We start from the raw sequence: 21550 nt of genomic DNA on the forward strand, positions 1-21550 counted from the left end.
AATGGATAACATCATACACCAGTGTAACCTTTAAGACAGGAGTGGGTGGTTAGAGAAGCTGTACAAAATATGGATATTGCTTTGTGCCTTTAATGTGGAAATTATAGCATATACAGTGGAAAAAATGCAACTTTCAAAATTTCGGGTGGATTTAACAAATGTCTATTCCCCCCCCAATAGCTACAACTATCTCACATATTTTGAACAGCATATTATCTATTTCCTATCGGATCTTATTAAAAAAAATTAACAGTGCTATGTGTAATCAATGTCTGAAGGGTAAAAATGTTGCATTGCCACCTTCATATTAATGCCTAAAACTGTCCTTGATTTTCTGCAAAAATGGTTATGCAAACCAGTTTGTAACAATAAAATTGAATAAAGAGGAGTGTAGGGAAGGTTTCAGCAATAGTCAGAAAATACACAGACACAAATTTTAATGGCACAAATAGTGACAATCCATCATTTTAGGAAGAGATACAAACCGGCAATGTTTTCTGTCTCAATTTTAGTAAATGCTGAGTGCTAGAGTGTCCCTGAACATTTTTCTTCAAACTACCTTTTTCCAGAAGCCTGCACTTCTCTGGTGTTTAAGGCAAGTCCTCAGTCCAGACTAATCTGAGGAAATATAAGACATATGGTAGATAATATGTGCTGCAAGGAGGAAATGCCATTATTTTCACACTAGTCAAAAGCAGATCATATATCCTGTACTATGCCTTGGATATGGCAGAAAGCCTAAAGTTCACGAGTATGTTAATCACTGATTGTGATACTTGTAAATATATATCAGGCTTTACCTTTCAAAAAGTCATACCATCCTACAAAGCATCTATAAATACCAGTAAAAAACTGAACCTTGGTTGAGAAATTCTAGGGCTTGGAGCCACAGGATTTAGTCATATAGGAGTGATTAGCAGGCATGATTTTTTTTGACTGAAATTAGAGATGGGCTCTAGCCACAAAATTCCAAAATCAGATTCAAGCATCACCTTTAGAACCCTGTAGAAATTAGCTCCTGCAAACCTTTGCTCTCATCATCTGAAGTATGCTGGTGATTATTTATGTCAGGAAATACACAGGACAACTGGATTCTCAATTACCTAAACTACTTGTCCCACATCACCATAACAAGTTAAATTTAAAATATTGTTAAAAACCCCAAAATAAAAAGCATTAATGCAGTACTTACCCTTCAAAAATAAATAACTGCACAATCTAATTTTGTGGGAAACCTTCCTCCCACCTTCCCTGACATTATTTCTCACTTAGTCTTTTCACATTATGTCCAATATAAATTGTAAGCTCCTTGGGGATAGGACCTTGGCTAAGATTTAAAAATACTAACTAGTGACTTGGGGTTCCTCCATTTTGGGTATCCAGTTGGAGAATCTAAAAAGGGCTTCACTTTCAGAGGGTGGATGCACAGTGCTTCCTGAAAATCATGCCCCTTTGAGTTGTCTCAATTTAGGCATTAAAAAAATGGAGGCACCCAAACTCACTAATCAATTTTGAAAAGCATTTATTTTCTGTGTAAAGTTCCATCCATACCTACAGTGCTATGTACTTGTTTAATGATCAGAGATGGTTCCAAGCCATTATTGATCCTTACAGAGTCTGTTAGCTGAGTATATTTGTCCCCATTTTTTTCATATTGTATTTCACACACTGACAAGATAATTGGGCCATGGGGCTAGGTATAACCTTGCAACTACCATTTCTTTGACAGGAAGTCACTCTGAGATAGCATTTTAGTGGCTGTGTCCCAAGCCTCTTTTCTTAATAACTGCTGACAGTTATGTGCCAAGGAAAGATTACCTAAACAATGGAGAAAAGGTAAAAACAGAATTGGTGGGCACATGTGACTCCTGAGAAGTAAAGTTGTATAGCAACAACTATCTGGGAAACTCAGTCAGTCACAAAGCGTGAACATTCATGTAACAGGAGATTATTGTGTGCCACAGGCACTCTATTTCAAGTCAAATCTGTGACAGACATAACATTGCTGAACAACTCACTGATAATTAGTCAAGCTGGCTAAGACCCAAGCTGCGCCCTTCACCTAAGCAGTCAGTAAAAAAGAAAAAGGTGCACAATACTCCCTCATCAACCACCATAGTCATCTTTCAGACAAGGAAATGTCGACAGAGACAACACTTGTGCTGCTTCTGTGCTGCACAGACAAAAGGTAAAAGCCCAGAAATTACATCAGATGACTTGTTTCTCTAGGTTATCTGGGAATGAACAGTAGGAGAGAAAGCCTGGAAATGCCTGCAGAGATTCCATATTATAACAGAAATTAGAGATGGAAAAGACCTACTGGTCATGCAGTTCATCTTCTGTGTCAGTACAGGAGTGTCATCAGAGTACATTTTCCTAGTGCTTTTTCCAGTCTAGTTTTAAAAGTCCCAAGCAATGAGGTTTCCACTACTTCCTTAGGAAGATTGTTTCATTATATGCCTGTGGCCAAACTCTGCTCTCAGCTACACCAGAGTGAGCGTAAAGTTAGTCCATGAAAAGTAGCGGAGCTGCTCTGGATTTACACTGGTGTAAATGTTATTAGAATCTGATCCTTGGATGTTCTTCTCTCCTGTATTAGTTAAAGTCAATTCACCAAATTTATTATTTTGTGAAAAGCTATATGAACCTAACAGGGGCTTTTCCTTCACCCACACAGTCCTGATCTATAGTGTAAGTCATGGATTCTCAACCAACCTCAAGAGAGTGATCTACAAAATACTGTATTGGACCAAACCAATACAGACATACTACCATCCTTCTTGGGTCAATATTTTTCCTTAGCAAGACTTAGACCACATCCATCGTTTTCTATAGTCGCCTTTATCTCTACTATTTAGAGAGCAGACAGCTTCCTCAGAAACAGTAACACTGATCATTTAAGCTAGCCACGAAGAATAATGCAGTTTGCATCCTTTCCCAAGAGGCCAAAAACCATCAATTTTCTTTTGGCACAAGCTTCACCTGAGTAATATTTCTGTATAGTACCTCTTCCCGAATGACTTTTGTTGAAAACAATCCTGTATTTGCCATATGCAGGGTCATGCCAAGGCTTTAAAGTAATACTAGACAGTCATCAAGGACATTGGTCACAAGAAATTGTTTGCAAAATTTAGAAGCAATAACAATTCATTGCTGCTTTAAACTGATTATACAGCTGAGCTAGTATGAAACAAATTCACTTATTCCTAAGACGACAAGTAAAATTCAAGCTAAGGTATACTGAAAAATATTATACACCTGTATTATACACAAAATAAAATGCATCGGCTACTGTATGTTGTAAAAATAAAAGGCCTCCCGAGTATTTTAGGGAAATCATATTTTAAAATATATAAGGTCTGATCCAAAGCTTCACTGATATCCATATAATTGACGTCTATTCAATTCTATTCTATAGACTTCAATCAGCTTTGGTTCCGGCCCAGAGTGAAGGCCATTAGAAAGCCAACATTTGCCAGAGAATTATCACAGCAAGATCCTGTTTTAAGACTGGTGAGGGAGAAGTGGGAAACTGTAGTCATCTCAGGGCAAGTCTACACAATAGCGCTACATCGGCGCTGCTGTAGTATGTCTGGTGAAGATGAGCTCTCCCAGTGGCACAATTATTCCACCTCAGTGAGAAGCAGAAGCTACATCAGTGAGGGAGCATCTCCTGCTGACATAGCACCGGTGTGGACAGTGCAAAATTTGCATCGCTTGGGGTGGGGGCGTAAGTTAGATCGATTTAAGTGGTAGCATAGACGAGCCCTCAGATACCACCGTGTGATAACTGTTGATAAATTGTTTTAAATTGTGGCTTGACCACTTAGACCACTAATTCTGAAGTATGCAGCTACAGCTTCCCCCAACTCCTGCTGAAGCAAATAAGAAAGTTTTCATTTATTTCAGTGGGAACTGGTTCAGGCCATTACAGAATATGAAGACATGACTAATACTGTGCAAGATGTTCATCTTTTGTACAAGATGAAAAGGGAAAATGCTGGGCCAACAAGTCCAATCAAGAGTCTCTTTTAACCTTGTATTCTTTAATAGTCCCAGCCCTCCCATATATACATATTGAAAATAGAGTTGGAAACTAATGCCGCATATCAGTAACAAACAACAGTTTTAGAATTACTAATGTTCTGAAGTCTGAATCTTATAATTATATTTTATGATAAAATAAATAATCAGATATTAAGGGGCAAGTTCTGCCTATACATGTACGTACCTCCATCCGAAGTGATTTAATTAGAGCGTGACCCATATAGAGTAATCGCATGAAACACTGTTTGTATATGCACCGTGTATGCATAATTTTAATTGCGTACGCTCTCTTAGTACTGCACCTTAGTACTGGCATGGACTGCTATCTACCTCATTGGTACTATATTACTCCAAAAAAGAAAGAGGAGGAAGATGACAGGTTGATGAACAGCATCTTGGAAGATTGTTATTAATAATCCCACATATGAATATTGAAAGGGATCATATTTGGATATTGCAGTGCATTAATCACTAATGTTATTACAGTGGAGCATTAGTAGCTCCAAAATTTTGCATTAAACAGGGCCTTTGTTACATGTTAGTTCTATTCTGGCTTAAATATTTTTTTTTGGAGATAAGCAATCAAAATTGTAAATATTCTTTCCTACAGTATATTTGAGACTCAAATTCAGAGATTCCAAAGATACAGTTTAAAACCATTTTTTTTCATATTTCAAGTTAGGATGTTATCTTTTCTGGAACACTTTCGGAATACTTATAGAAGACAGTCATTAACATTCACATAAATTAAGAATTATTTATTCTCTGATTAAATATGTTTGCTGGGAAATTGACACACAAACAAAACATATGTCCAAATATATATAGTATGAGATACTCTGCTTTCTCAGTGTAACGAACCAGGGTCACAAACCCCCAGGGATACCAAAGCCATTGGCAGGAATCAAATCCGAAACATTCAGCCCCAAAAACAAAGGACTCTACCACTGGAGCTCATTTAGCATTCAGACAGCACATGTCTCTGGTGGCAGACCCAAATGACTATAATAGCCTGCTACTTAATTTACAAATAAAGGAGCTCAAATGGTAGGGTGCTTGTACTTTTGATGCTTAAGACCCTAAATTCAATCCCCAGTGATGACTATGGGTCATTACAATTAGCTATCTCAAAAACATTATTCTCTGAAGTGTTTGCCTTTTCTTGTTTACATGATTGATGATGATGGTGCACGTTTTCACACACAGTAGAAAGCAATAAGAGGCAGATCCTCAGTTGGTATAAATTGCCACATCAGTGGAGTTATGACAATTTACATCAGCTGGGGATCTGCTCTCTAAGCACCTAAGCAGATTTCTATGATACCTGAAACGCTGCAAATTACATTTGCCATAATGGAGAGAGACAAAAGAATCAGTTGGGAAATTAGTTTTATTTTTCAACTTCTTTGTAAAACAAACAAAATGTAAAAATGTGAAACAAAATGGACAATAGAAGAGTGACTGACACTGGATTCCTTTTGCAAAGGAGTAATTCAGAGGTGCAGTTCTTCAGTTTCATTCCATGAAAATGAAGCCAACTTTTGGTTCTGCACAGGTGTATAATGAAAAAATTCCAATCTCCCTGTCCTACAGATTATAGATTTACACAGCTACTCTAAAATATTCTGCGAAAATCTCACCTGTGAACAGTGTTGAATTCAAATGAGATTAAAATGAACTGAAATATCACATTGCAACAAATTACTTACCCTGCATTATTTTGATTTTTCATCTACTACTACTCAAAATTCTGCTCTTCTCATGTGTGTGTGTTTGTATATATAATAAACTTTAAGATCTCTCATACACACTACCTACTTTTGGTTTTGACTTTCAGGTAGTTTTCCTCAGTCACGTTTCAGTAAATGAAGGAAGTCCAAATACAACAACTTGCCTTATGAGATCCTTATTTTACCAGAAGACTGGATACTTGAGTTCTCAAAGATGAATGTTAAAGCATTGTTTTTTTCAGAGCATATGCTTCAGAAGCGTTCACCCTCATGTCACATGCAGTATGTCCAACAGCAGAATCTTAGGGTGGGAGGGAAGAGTGCAATGTCTCCAGATCAGAGATTTAATTTGTGGACATTTCTGAAAGTCTGTCACAAAAATACTTCACCTAGTCAGATCAAATTTCATGTGACTTTATACTTTTATTTTCATACTGAAGATACAAATGGCCCCAATCCTGCACTAATCTCCATGCAGGAGAATCCTGTGTCCACTTGGATCCCCAGTAAAGTCCACCCACATGGAACTTAAAGATGATCAGGGCTGAAATTAGTAACAAAGGAGCATGATATTACTGATAAGTGTTACCAGGGGTGCTGGAACAATTTGTATAGTGGGGGTGCTGTGAGCCATTGAAACAAACTATAAATCCTGTATATAATGGAAACCACTTCAAGTCAGGGGGTGCTGCAGCACCCCCAGCACCTATGAGTGTTCCAATATCAATTTATAAAGTGGGGGACTGATAAGAGAGGTTAAGTGATAAGAGAGGCGGTAGGGACAGTACAGGCTACTGGATTTAGCATGGTACTGGAAAATAGGAGACGTGGGTTCTATTGATTCTGCCACCACTTACTGTGTAACATTAGAGAAGTAATCTCACCTCTCTGAGCCTCAGTTTTTCCATCTGTAAAATAGGGGTAATGTTTACTGTCTCTCTTACTGAGGTCCAGGGAAGCAATACTGATATTTGCAATGTGCAACATAACTAAAAAGTATTATTCAAACTTAGAAATACCAACAGTCGCATGCTGCCTCAAGGGAGAAAAAGACAGAAAAATTTGCAAATCCAAATATTAGGGCAAAAATTGATAGTCCATTATGTCCAATTGCCTGAAATTTCACAAAAATAAATCAAAATTATATGGGCATAAATCACACAAAATAAACATGGTGAAAAGTTTCCAAAGAATTTCTGTGAAACAATTTTTTTCCAGTTTCTTTGAGCTCTGCAAGAGAGTGGCTGTGGTAAGTATACTTTATTCCAGGATTTTAAAGAATTCAGAAACCCCCTAACAAGATATTTAGAAATTGAGGATATCTGCAATTGATTGAACAAATATAAGCACAGCAACCATAAAAACAATTACATAAAATGTGTGTTGGGAATTTGCCTCAATCACTGAGAAAACAGCAGTGAAGATAGCCAGATGAGAATGGAAGGAATCATGAAAATATTTTCTCACTGTTGCATCAATAGGAAAATTGTGAGGGTTTTATGGGGGAACCTTCTCCTGGGTTGTCATCCCCACAGATTCAGTATATGTCTTTTTCCCCACTTCCAGAAAGTTATTTTAGATCCATACAAGTGCATCCTTCTGTTTAAAAGATGATGCAGAAAAGAACAGCAAATCTGATATCCATATTCAAAAACATTCCAAAATGTTACGACTTATCTGGGAATGATTCAGCAAAGTACTATCAGACAATTTGTTTAGCTGAATAATTTTCTTTTGTTCCCTTCTTCAAAGGTTACTTTATCATACAATATTCCAAGAATATTATTCTTTTGCAGTTTTATTTATACACTTCATCATATTTTTAAAAAATCATCAAGAGAAGGAACTTTTTTTCTCCAAATTTTTAAATTAAAAGGTACCTGCAACTACTGCAAATAATTTGTATGGATCCATCTGACAAAGCTTGGGGGCTTTTACGAAAGGACTGAAAAGTGAATCTGGCTTGACATCTGCACTTAATTATCTCAGACTACCATGGTATTTTTGTCTTCAAGTCTGTTTGCTAACGACTTCTATGTCCTCTCCCCACCCCCAAAAGAAGCAATTGAAGCTTCATTCATGGGGAGCAACACTGACATCTGGTGGCCAAGTTGGGCTAACCCAAAATGTGTATTTTCCCTGTGCATACCTCAGTTTAGGGGTATCCAATCCATGGTCTATGAAACCTTTGGTGAGCACTTAATGTGGATCTACAGAGATCTGCCAGGCTGCATTGTGATGGCTGCTCCTAAACTGTCAACTTCTTGCACTAAAGACAGCTAAAAAGAGATAGTTTCCTCTTACTGCTTTTCCACGTAGGTGTTTCCTGTAGATACCACAGGGGTGGTATGTAGGACTGAAGGGGGCTCTACACAATCACAGATGAGAGGAACTGTCATCCATCAGCTAATGTCTCACTTTTCAGATGTAATAAAATGTTAGCGAACCCCTGTGCAAAGGAATATATTCAGTATTTTCCTACTTTCAGGTGGCACTCAGAATTTAAGGAAGTTTCTGCCACACACGAGAGGTGAATTATTTCTACATACCAAATATGCCACCTATGCCACAAAAGCTACTCAGCTCTCTATCACAAAACTAATATATCTGTCATCTGGTTCAGAATAAAAGAGTGCAAATCAGCAGTCTTTTCTTCAAAAGTTAGTTTTTTATATAACAAGAAAGAAAAATAAATTAATATAGTCAGAAAGTTAATACCAAACTAACTAATACCAATTTAGAATTAAATCCAGTCCAATAATCCCTCAGTGTGAAGTACTGACTATCCACAGCATTGCCCTCTCAAGCAACCATTCTTACAGCCCTTTTCCTGAGCACCTGTGTTAATGGAGAAAGCAGCAGTAACAATAACGATGCAATGTGAATAATGTAAGCTGCCAACGTGACCAGGCAGATAGGGCACTGGACTAGGACTAGGATTTCGGAGACCTGGCTTCTGTTCAGCTGACCTACTGGGTGACTTTGACCACACCCCTCTTTGCCATAATTTACCCATCTGTAAAATGCGGGAAATATTACCTCCTTTGTACAACACTTTGAGATATATGGATGGAAAGCACTATATAACACTGGTATTGTTACCTTCATTGGATTCATATCTGCCCCAAATAAGAAAATCCACCAATCAAAGTAAAAACTTCCCTCGCATGCCATTCCATGCTCCAGGAAGCTTGTTACATTTAGAGAGGCATGCAAAGATCAGTAAGTATATAAGGGAGCAAAGAAGTCTAAGCAGCAAAGGAGTCCTTCCCTTTCCTAAATACATAAAAGCTATTTGTGCCTCAAAACCATGTGACCGGGGACTCCTGCATTTTTGATAGGTGTAGTTGGTGAGCAGAAGAGTGAAAGAGCAGCTATTCTACCCAGCAACAAGCCCGGGGATCTATTGCTGGCCATGAAAACAGTAACTTTTCAACTGCCTGGGATAATTATCGGTACCTGAGGTTAGATATAGGGAAATTCAGATAATACTGCATGTGTTCACTATTGTTATCTAATTGCAAAGTTTTGGAATTGGAAAACACTAAGAGCAGCCACTGTAAGCCAGGAGTGCTTAGAGACCTATACTGGTTCTGTAGTTTGACATTGCAATGATAAAACTCCAGGGAAAGTCAGTTCCCCTCTCCCCGTTCCCACCCCCCTGTGTTAGAAATAGGGAATACTGAGGCAGAAACAAGGGTCAAATGCTTAGATGAGATGTTTTGCATACACTTTATTTATTAATGATATCTTACATTTACTGTATACAATTTGACTCTCAAGGACCACACAATGCACATACTTAAACCCTAACTTCACTCTGTTGGCGGAGGCCCTAGCTACCATGGAATTGATGGAGGGGAAGCAGGCCTCCTGGTACTCATGTGCTCTGAGCAACTAAGGACTCTTTAGCATTAGTCTCTATCACTGGTTCACTGCTGACTCAGAAGGAATTGCCTAACGAATTGCCTCTGCTACTTTTGTCATAACATAGATTTTCCTTGGAGGTCTATTGTCCAGCTTCCACCCTTGCTTAATTTGTGCAATATGACTGGTGTACAGGCTGAGATGGTGTGGTGTGTGTTTGGGAAATCCTGGTGAAATCCCTGAAGAATGTAATTCAACAGCCGCCTATCCACCTTGACATAATTGCGTAAAAGTGAAATAAGCACAATTTGAAAATACCATTCATGCTTTGTTCATTTTTTACTTTAAGCAGAAAATGGCGTTCTTGACGTGCACTGCACTCAAAAAGAGACACCCCTGTAGAGCGTGAAATGATACTGGGGAATACATTTTCCTCAATGTACTGTCTATTTCTCAGAGTGGTAGCCGTGTTCTCATCTATCAGGGGCAATTTTGTTCTCTTTTTAACAAATTTATGTGGTACCTTATTGCAGTTCCTGCCCCTCTAACACTTTGTTAAACAAGCTGAGTACCAAAAACACTGAAGAACAAATAATGTTCATGTTAATAAAAATAATCTGGTCACCAAGAATTGAGTACTACTACAGAGCATGTTATAAAAATACAATATGCTTCCTACTGCTCAGAATTTCACATTTATTCATGAACATATTTTGTATAAATGTCCTATAAACATGGAATCTAACAGTTCTGCCCCTAAGGAAGGGCTAAAAAACTTTCACTGGTTCAACCCACCAATTCTGTAGCCTGAATAAGCAATATTCAACAGCCCTTGCTAGTAAAGGCTCCATTGAAAAATACATTTCCTTCTGGAAAAAAAAGGACTCTTATCCTGAATAGTGCTTATTATTTAATGGGTTTATATTTCAATTCAAATCAGCAATTTGTTTTATTAAATATGCCATGAATTGACATACAATTTACAATAGGGAAACTGCTGCCAAAATTGCCATGTACCCTGCACTAACCTGATTTGTTCATTCATGATGGGAATAAATTGGTTAGATGATTATTACTGATAGGACTAAGAGTATTCTGCCCTCCATCATTATTAAAAATTGCATTTGGAAAAACAGACTTTGAGTAGCTTGGTTAAAGAGTGGATAAAAAAAAAAGAGAATTAACATTTTGACCAAGTTATATCAAACCACAAACTGGCCTTTGAGGTATTTTTATGGCAGAAGTCACCACATGGCATTGTTACACAGAGGGTATCGTCTACACTTCAAGATGGAGGTGTAAATTCCAGCTTGAAGAAACATACCCATGCTAGCTCTGATCAAGCTAGCGTGCTAACAACAGAGTGTAGCCATGGCAGCATGGGTGGTATAAGGGGCTAGCTATCCTGAGTGTATACATAGTATCTTGGATGAATACGTACTTTGGGCAGCTAGGCCCTCTCATTACTAGAGTCCCAATGGCCAGCTACACACTATTTTTAGCATGGTGGCTTGATCCAAGCTAGCATGTATGCCTCCTCAAGATGGAACTTACACCTCAAGCTTGAAAGGTAGACACACCCATAGCATTTCAAGTTCTTAGTCTTAGCCTGTGCAGTCTTTGAAGAAATTCTGTATTGTTGTTAGCTTTGTGATGCATATTCTTCGGGGGGAAATGGCTGCAAACAGCTGGAGAGTTTGCTTTCTGCCTTAATCCCTCGTGTGATGTAAACAAACAAGTTGCACTAACAAAATACTTTGTCTCTGTGTCACTGATTTCTCCTCCAATGAGAAACCAGCCTATGAGGCCCTAACATCTGCTGCCAGCTCTGCACAGGGAGAACAGTATAAAAAAGATATATGCATGGGGTCCTTGGTTTTTAGGAAGTCCCCGGATTAGTTCATGACTGTAGGTGGCAATGTTGCTTGGTCTACTCTTATAGGCCCAGATCCATCAAGGCTCTTAATAGTAGGCTTTACTTTTGACATATCCTTAAGTCCCATTCACTTCAGTAGGATTTAAGCTTGTGTCATAGGTGCTTTGCTAAATTGGGGTCACAGAGTACCTAATTTGATCTAGATGCCTAATTTTAGGGTCAAATTTGAACATTTCATTTCTTATTACTATTATTTGTATTGTTATAATAAAAAAATCAGGATTTTGCACTCAATTTGACTGAAAGACTCACTGTGGTTATTGTTTTCTGAATGATGAACTTAAAAAAAATCTTATTTCTAGCTCTGTAGTTACATATTAAAATTTTAAAATGTGAGGCTATCGATTATTTAAAAGACCCGGACATTTTGCAGTACAGCACCAAAAGGTTTAAAGTATAATTTCAGATGTAAGTGACAAGATTTACTGAGAACATTTTAAAATATGTCAGGATTTTCTGTAGACTTTTTTAAAGAATTAAATTTGGATTTAAAAGATCATTTATTCATTTAACGTTTTTGTGTCTTGGGATTCAGCTTTGTTCATCTCATGATGTTGAAATCTGTCATAATGCTTCAAAAATGGAAATATTTTGTTTGAAAACTGAAAGGGATAAGGGAGGGGCACTAGGAGATGTAATGGAGCATTTTATCAAGTAATACCCCAACCCCTACACTGAGAAGGAGCTCTACATTACATTAGAACCCCAATTAGAGTCAGATCCTGCAAACACTTGCTACTACTGGGTGAAAATGCTATGTCCGATAAAGGTGTTTGAAGGATCAAGCCCTTCAGTTTTCAAACTTAACCCAAAATAGTAATGAATAATCCAAACCAATACATTTTAGGATCACTGCACCAAATCAGAATGACCCATAAGAGGAGGCAATTTATTTTTCGTGTTCTTTGAATGATTAAGTTATGCATGTGAAAACCAAATATCTTAATTTGCTTCATACGTTGTTAAAAGGCAAATGAAAATTTGGTGATTTTATTTTTCTAGCTGAGAAACTAGAAACCTATTCCTTGTAATCAAAGAGAGACTTCCTGTTAGTTTCCATGAAATTCTCTCTCTTGACCCCAAACAACGAGAGAAACCATCTGAGTAAAATTCCAAAGCCAAGTGTTTAAAGTTTATATCAAAATACACATGAGACAAAGGTAATTTACTCAGTGAAGGAAGAACCCCCTGCTACATTTAATCATGTTCAAGTACATGGGAAAGTGCCCTTATGGGCTTTTTTTTTTAAACTAAACTATTGAAAAACAATTTTCTTCTCATAAAAACACCTTAAATCCAAAGTATAATTAAACTGCTCAAATGAAGCATAGTGGGTGAGCAGACTTACCTCTGCTCACTAAGTTTTGTGCCTAACATTTTGGTGAAGGTGAAGGGAATCAAAATTATGTTCACCCTTTCATGATAACATAACGTGCTTTCACATTAGAAGATTATTTTCTTAAACTCCCAGACGATTTGCACCTACTTCGCTTGGGAAAAGGGCAAAACCATATGAAAAAGACTAGTAGATACTCAAAAAAATCTTTTAGTCATGTGCAAAGAAATATTCTCTCTTCCCCATGATCCAAAGGGAAGCCAGGTGGTAGGGTAAAATAGCATAGTATACCTGATTAAAAGGACACAGTCAGGTTAAAAATCATAGGCCAAATTCTTCTCTCTATTATACCAAAGCAACCCAGTTAACTTCAGTGAGGTTGCATCAATGTAACCTGTAGGAGAAGTTGGCTTCATGCATTACAAAAAATTATCTCTGTTACAAACACTACCACTGCTTATTAAATCTAGAAAAAAAATCTTATTTATTACTTTTATTAGCCCAGATACTCAGCTGGTGTAAATCACCATTGAAGTCAATGGAACTACACCAAACTACACAGCTGAGGATCTGGCTTATTATGCTGTCTATATATTAGGAGCAGCCATATTCTTTTAGTCTCAATTTTAGATTTAAGGGAAAACAACAGAACTGTAGCCTCCATGAGAGATAGCACAGTGTGTCTCCAAACAGTAACATGCTGCATCAACTCTGCTTAACATAGTGGTAGTGACCTCTGCAGATGGCACTCCGGAATGTAAATGTCCAATGTGCAGACAATTAGTTCATAACCAGTTACATAGTTACCTACACCACAGCTTTAAATAAAAAGAAATCTTGGCATTATTTTTGCCCAAACCCTTCTCATGGAAAACCATGTCTTGAGCAAGGTATGAAACTAGCTTGTCTTTTCAGCTACACAATTTGTGTAGGATGTATTCTATTTTTTCCTGAAACATCTTTGCCTCAGAAACTCATACCTTTGTGATACCAACCCATCTTGATGATTACAATTCCTACCGCTACCTGCAAATGCTCAGTGGACTGAGCAGCCACAAACTTCTTACAGAAACCCTGTGCCCTTTACTCTGAGTGCCTCGGTAAGCAGCACACTGGTTTGGCAGCTGCATGGCTCCTTGGTTTTTAAAGCTCCGAATAACGTCATGTAGGCACGGGCTATATTAGAGACAATCTCTCTGAGCCTTATCCTGATTGCTAACTATACTCTGACACCACCAGCCAACTATGATTAACCCTCGATGGCAGCATGTGATTTTTGAAAAGGGCAACAAAGAGGACCCAGGGAATTATAGACCAGTCAGCCTAGCTTTGACACCTGGAACGATCCTGGGATAAATTATTAAACAATCAGTTTGTAAGCACCTGGAGGATAATAAGGTTACAAGGAATAACCAGCATGGATTTTTCAAGAACGTAATTTCCTACTTTTGGCAGGGTTACTGGTCTTAGTGGATGAGGAGTAAGCAGCAGACATGATTAATCTTTGTTTTAGTAAGGCTTTTAACATAGTCCCACATGGTATTTTCATAAGCAACCTTAGGAAATGTGGACTAGATGAAATTAGTATAAGGTGGGTGCACTACTTGTTGAAAAACTACTTAAAGAGTAGTTAGCAATGGTTTGCTGTCTAAGTAGGAGGGCGTATCTAGTGGGGTTCTGTAGGGGTCAGTCCTGGGTCCAGTACTATTCAATATTTTCATTAATGACTTGGATAATAGAGCGGAGAGTATACTTATATAATTTGTGGATGACAACAAGCTGGAGGGGTTGTATGCACTCTAGAGGATAGGATTAGAATTCAAAACAACCTTGAAAAAAAATGGAGAATTGCTCGGAAAGTAACAAAATAAAATTCAATAAAGATGAGGGGAAAGTACTATACTTGGGAAGCAAAACTTGAATGCACAACTACAACATGGGAAATAACTGGCTAGGTGGTAGTACTGCTGAAAACGATCTGGGAGTTATAGTGGATCAGAAATTGAATGCAAGTCCACTATGTGATGTGGTTATGGGAAAGGCCAGTATTATTCTGGGGTGTATTAACAGGAGTGTCATATATAAGACACAGGAGATAACGGTTCCCACTCTACTCAGCACTGGTGAGATCTCAGCTGGAGTACTTTGTCCAATTCTGGGAGCCACACTTGAGGAAAGATGTGGACAAGCTGAAGAGAACCCAAAGGAGAGAACAACAAAAATGATAAAAGGTTTAGAAAATCTGGCCTTTGGGAAAGATTTAAAAACATGGAGCATATTTACTCTTGAGAAAAGACAAATGAGGGGAACCCAATAAGTCTTCAAATATGTTAGGTCTGTTATTAAGAGAACTGTGATAATTTGTTCTCCATGTCCACTGGAGGTAGGACAAGTAGTAATGGGCTTAAGCTTTCTAACTATAAGAATAGCTAAACTCTGGAATGGGTTTCTGAGGGAGGTTGTGGAACTCCCATCATTGGAGGTTTTGAAGAACAGGTTAGACAAATACCTGTGAGGGATGGTCTAGGTTTACTTGGTCCTGCTTCAGCACAGGTCACCAGACTTCATGACTTCCCAAGGTCCCTCCCAGCCCAACATTTCTGTGATTCTATGTTTTCACTTTGGCAGCTCCTTATCCGAGGGAACTAAAGATCTACCCAAGCTTCTTCCCTCAGTTCATCCCTCCTCAATTTTTGAAAGCATCTGAAGACAGTTTTTCAAGGGGTGTTTATAGCTTTAATCCCTGCCTATCTTTTTATACAGGAGTAGCAAAAAAAACCAAAACAGCTACTTAGCTTACAATACCTTTGAGATGTCTGCACATCTCATGGATCCTAACCATGGTGTGTGGGTGCACGAGCACAGCAGTTTGGAATGTTTTCACTAGCAGGGTCCAGTATGGGTCATGCATGTGCACTCTCTAGGTCCTCATGTCCTCACCCCTTGCCAAGGGCATAAGGAGCAAAGTGACCCCACTGCCACTCAGTTCATTCACTGCCCAGAATCTTCATTTATTTCCTACAAGCTGTGAGGAAGAAAGGCTGGTCATGGGATCCACATGTGCAGATATCTTGATGAACCACAGCTACTCTAAGGTAAGTAACTCTTCTTCATGTACTGCACATGTGCTCTTACTACCTAATCACTCATGGTTATTAGCTAGTACTCATCTTCAATGGAGGTGGGTGCTAGGAGCTATTTGAAAAGAGATTGCTGAACTGCCCTTCCAAAACGGGCATCTGACTGGGAAGGTGTCACTAATGAATAATGTTTTGTAAATATATGGCCTGAAGTCCAGATAACTGCTCTACAAATTTCCAAAATTGGCACCCTACTTAAATGTGCTGCTGATGTTGCCAGTGCCCTGGTAGAGTGAATCCAAATGTTTGAAGGAGGACTTCACTTACGAATATTATATGCAGTCCTAATACAATCAGATTTCCATTTTAAAGTCTGTGTGATGAAAAAGCCAACCCTTTAGATTTATTATCATAAGCAACAACAACTTTTGAAGTCTTATGAAAAGATTTAGTTCTATTCAGATAGTATAATAAAAACCTTTTTACATCCAAGATATATAGTTTAGTTTTAGCTGAAGATTAATGAGTTTTGGAAGGGAAAGAATGGTAAGTGAGCAAACTGATTGATGTGAAAATCTAATAAAATTTTGGAATTAAAGATTGTGAGGTCTCAATTACCTGTCCATATGAAAAACCATATGAGGAGGGCTTATCATTAAGGTCTGCAATTCACTTATTCTACATGCTTGGTACCAAAAACCCCACCTTCATAAACAATGGATTAATTTGACGCTTTGGTAGTGGTTCAAAGTGGGGATAGAAGGCAGGAGTCCATAAGAGAAGAAAGCACTAGATTTAAATCCTACATTGGAGCAATCTTCCTTATGGGAAATTCATATTACACCTTTCAGAAATCCCGCAAATAGTCCTGAATGTTTTAAATATAACAAATAATCCAAAATAATCAGAACAGAACAGAGTGTGTGACCCCTAGATAGAGGCCATAAAGAAAAATGCTTCCATTTTCCAGAATACCTATTCTAGTAAATGATTTCATGCTCTGAACTAAGATGTTCTGTACCTCCGATGAACATTTCTTACCTAACATGGACATCCAGGTACCATTCACATTGAGATGCAGGATTTGGATACAGGACTAGACCATGATTCTGCAATATCATGTCATTCTGGATCAGAAGCATGAAGAACTGATGATTAGATAGAATCAGTGGATCCAAAAACCAGAACTGGTGAGGCCAGGCAGGAGCTATTTGTATAACCCAAGCCTCCTCTTGGTTTTATTTTCCTTAACACCCTTGGAATGAACGGGGGGGTGGGGCGGAGGAGAGAAGCACATATCAGATGGTCAGACCAGCTGATCATAAAAGGGCCCACTCTAGATCCTGGACTCTTTCCTGCTCAAGAGCAAAATATTGAACACTTCTCATTCTGATCTGAAGCAAACAAGTATATTTGGGGAAAACCCCAGTCTTGGAAGATTTGATTCAATAATGAGTTATTTAGCTCCTATTCATGGGACAAGGTCAGCGTTCTGCTCAGAGAGTATGCCACACCACTGTTTTCCCCTGAAGATTAACAGCAGTCATAATTATGTGATTCTGAATGCCCCAATCCCACAGATCTTTCGCTTTTTGATGAAGCATGTCTTGCTATCTAAGTAGTAGTTTAATTCTTTGTAGCTGTCCCTAAAAACTTGGATCAAAGTGTCCTTGATCAAAGGTAGAAAATCCTTGCAAGCTAGTCTTTGACCTTGGTTCTAATACCATTTATGTGTAACTGAAATCTGGGCTGGACCAAAGGTCATGAGTCTAAACATACCTATGTTCTACATGATCTACACAAGCTCCCCAACCTTTCTCGGATGCATCATTATCAGTGTTCTGGATGGTATCAGATGTGAACGGCATTCTTGCACATACGTTTCCTTTTATTGTCCATCATTCTATTAATGATATAATTTGCCTTGGAATAGTCACCCTCAATGACATATTGTTACTATCAGGCTTGTAGAAAGGTTTGATCCAGTTTTGAAAGTTCTGAGGTGTAATCTGGCAAATGGAGTCACAAAGGTATACGACACCATAGGGCCTAGAAGCTTGAGGCATGACTTGACTGATATGTGAGGATAATCATGAAGGTGGAGGATCAGTTGTTTTATTATTTGAAATCTGTCCAATGGGAGGAATACTCTTGTGGCTACAGAGTTCAGTGGAGCACCAATAAATTCTATCAATTGGGACAGAATCAGATTCGACTTTTAAAATTGATCCTCAACGCTTGATATAAAAACAGTAGAATTGCCTTCCTTGCTGCTACGGTCACCTTTTCTCATGATTTTCCTCTCATAAGCCAGTTGTCTAGATAAGGGTAAAACATGTAATCCCTGTCTGCACAGATGAGCCAGTACTACTGTCATAAATATAAAGGGAAGGGTAAACCCCTTTGAAATGCCTCCTGGCCAGGGGAAAGCTCCTCTCACCTGTAAAGGGTTAAGAAGCTAAAAGGTAACCTCGCTGGCACCTGACCAAAATGACCAATGAGGAGACAAGATACTTTCAAAAGCTGGGAGGAGGGAGAGAAACAAAGGGTCTGTGTCGGTCTGTATGCTGCTTTTGCCAGGGACAGAACAGGAATGGAGTCTTAGAACTTTTAGTAAGTAATCTAGCTAGGTATGTGTTAGATTATGATTTCTTTAAATGGCTGAGAAAAGAATTGTGCTGAATAGAATAACTATTTCTGTCTGTGTATCTTTTTTGTAACTTAAGGTTTTGCCTAGAGGGGTTCTCTGTGTTTTTTAATCTAATTACCCTGTAAGATATCTACCATCCTGATTTTACAGGGGGGATTTCTTTATTTCTATTTACTTCTATTTTTTATTAAAAGTCTTCTTGTAAAAAACTGAATGCTTTTTCATTGTTCTCAGATCCAAGGGTTTGGGTCTGTGGTCACCTATGCAAATTGGTGAGGCTTTTTATCCAACATTTCCCAGGAAAGGGGGGGTGCAAGTGTTGGGAGGATTGTTCATTGTTCTTAAGATCCAAGGGTCTGGGTCTGTAGTCACCTAGGCAAATTGGTGAGGCTTTTTACCAAACCTTGTCCAGGAAGTGGGGTGCAAGGTTTTGGGAAGTATTTTGGGGGGAAGGACGCGTCCAAACAGCTCTTCCCCAGTAACCAGTATTAGTTTGGTGGTGGTAGTGGCCAGTCCAAGGACAACGGGGGGAATATTTTGTACCTTGGGGAAGTTTTGACCTAAGCTGGTAAAGATAAGCTTAGGAGGTTTTTCATGCAGGTCCCCACATCTGTACCCTAGAGTTCAGAGTGGGGGAGGAACCTTGACAACTACTGATAGGCATTTGGTGAATACCCTTGACGCCGATGAAATTCCAAAGGGACATACTCTACACTGGTAATGGTTTCTCAAAGCCACAAATCAAAAGGTATTTGTTGTGTGGGGTGAATACACACATGCAAGTAAGCATCCGTAAATCAAGGGTAATGAAACAATCCATGAGATTTAGTGCAGGAATAATCAGAAAAAGAGTTTCCATATCCAATCTGGCACATTGAATGCATCTGCTTAGATTCCTGAATGTAGGAGTGGATACAAACCTCCTGTAAGGAAGGGGAAATCCTTGAGGAACCAGCTCTGCTTCTCTGCTTATCATTTTTGTATCCGAAGTTATGAATATTGACTGGCGATCTGTATTTCAAATGGGCTTACTCTGGAAAACACCACAGCCAGCCTTTCAGGTACAACAGTGAAGAAACCAGATGGGGCTGATGGCCCATCAGCAAAGACAATGGATTGTGGAACAGCTTAACCTTCCTGTGGATGTTTTGGCCAGCCTGTAAGCAATGCCCTCTATAACACTGTCAGGGCAGGTGACCAGATCACATGTATCTGGACTTCATCTTGGGATGTCAGTATTTTGCCACAAACCGATCTAGGAATCAAGTTTTGAAACAAAGGGTTCCTGCCATAATCTAAAGGTATATAAGGTGGGAGTGACATCATCCGTTGTTCTTTACTCCCCACACAAGATGACTCCTGAAAACACCTGAGGAACAAAGAGTGAACTGGTGGAAGTGCTGGACCCAGGCTAAAGGGATTTCTAGCCTGTGTATGAAAGACCTGGGGATTCCAAGCTGTAAAACAAATGCAGCTTGCCCCTTAAGAATCTGCAGCCTGCCTATACCATCAGTTAGAGTGAGAATCTGCTAATTCATATCCAATCTACTTAGTTTACTAAGCTTAGTTTGTGTTTTGTTTATTTGCTAGGTAATCTGCTTTGATCTGTTTGCTATCCCTTATAATCTCTTATAATCTATCTTTTATAGTTAATACATTTATTTTACATTTTAATCAAACCAGTGAGTTTGGAGTGAAGTGCATGGGAAACTTGGCTCAGAGTGGCTGTTGCATTTCCTCTTCACATTGAGGGGGAGGCGAACTGGATAATAAATTCATACTGGTTGACGTTTGGACCAGGGCAAGATGGTACAGCTCTGGGGTCCTAGGCTGGAAAGCTGGGGTTATTTTGGTTGTAGACTCTCTGTTGTTGGTTCACATGCAGTGGCTGGTCAGAAAGCCTGCATGTAACTGCAGCTGGGCGCATCCCTACCTGCGTGTATACTGGTGGAAGTGTAAGACCGGGACCGTGTCTGCAGCTTATCACAGCAGCACAGTGTGAGAGGGAGCCCATGCTGGCGGGTCAGAGGGCTCAGTGGTACCCCAGTTCCAGGTGGCACCCTGGGGGGGAACCGTCACAATTATGTCACGGCAAGAGAAGCCATGGTGAAGTCATTTTCCCCCTTTCCCTCCCTGTCACTTTCTTTGCTTTTATTTATTGCACATTAGTTTGATATTTAAAATGTGTATTATTTCTAAAAACTGTCATGAAGCACCCCAAGTGCTGCACCAGGGGAAGAGAGGGTAACTTTTAAAATAAAATTATTGTTTTATTATTTATTGCATTCTCTCCGCATGTGAGAGTAGGCTAATCAGTTTCACTTTTTTTTATAATCTGCCTAGGTCATTGTTCCTTTTGGTTTCAGTAGCATAATGCTACATTGACTGGGCTGCCAAAACTGCAAGTGAATATTTATTTGTTTCCAAACTGGCTTCAAATAGAATTTTTAAAAAATCACTAAAATATTTCTATTGATCTTAGGTTTTGCAAAAGCTTCCCTAATTGAGGGCAAATGTGACCTTTAAAATTAAAAAAAAAAAGCATACGTTTGTCTGAAAAATGCATCTATTGTTATTACAAGTAACATCTAGGATTTCTTCACTTGAGAGATTACAGGGGAGAAAAAATTCTTAATTTGTCTACTTTTTGCATTTGGCAGCGTTTTGTTTGTAGGCAGTTTAACTGTTTCCCCCATAACTTCAGTTAGTTGGCTGGTTTCCCTTTCGCATGTGTGCGTCTCTCACACAGCAGGAACAAGGAATGAAAAACATTTTTTTAAAATGGGGAATACAGCCCTGATCTCACAAGCTGCTGCACACAGACAGACTTCTGTGTCCTGTGGAGCCACACTGAAGTCAATGGGGCCCTCCATTGGGATCTGCCCACACACAGCAGCTTGCAGG

The 21550-nt window shown here is 38.8% G+C and overlaps 1 protein-coding gene across 2 annotated transcripts in view; it reads right to left on the reverse strand.

Moving 5' to 3' along the window:
* The window catches only part of RBMS3 (RNA binding motif single stranded interacting protein 3), a 918866-nt gene that overhangs the window by 584058 nt on the left and 313258 nt on the right, over positions 1-21550 (reverse strand). The window lies entirely within an intron of this gene.

Source organism: Lepidochelys kempii, chromosome 2 (genome assembly GCF_965140285.1).
Source record: "Lepidochelys kempii isolate rLepKem1 chromosome 2, rLepKem1.hap1, whole genome shotgun sequence".
NCBI classification, from domain to species: domain Eukaryota; kingdom Metazoa; phylum Chordata; order Testudines; family Cheloniidae; genus Lepidochelys; species Lepidochelys kempii.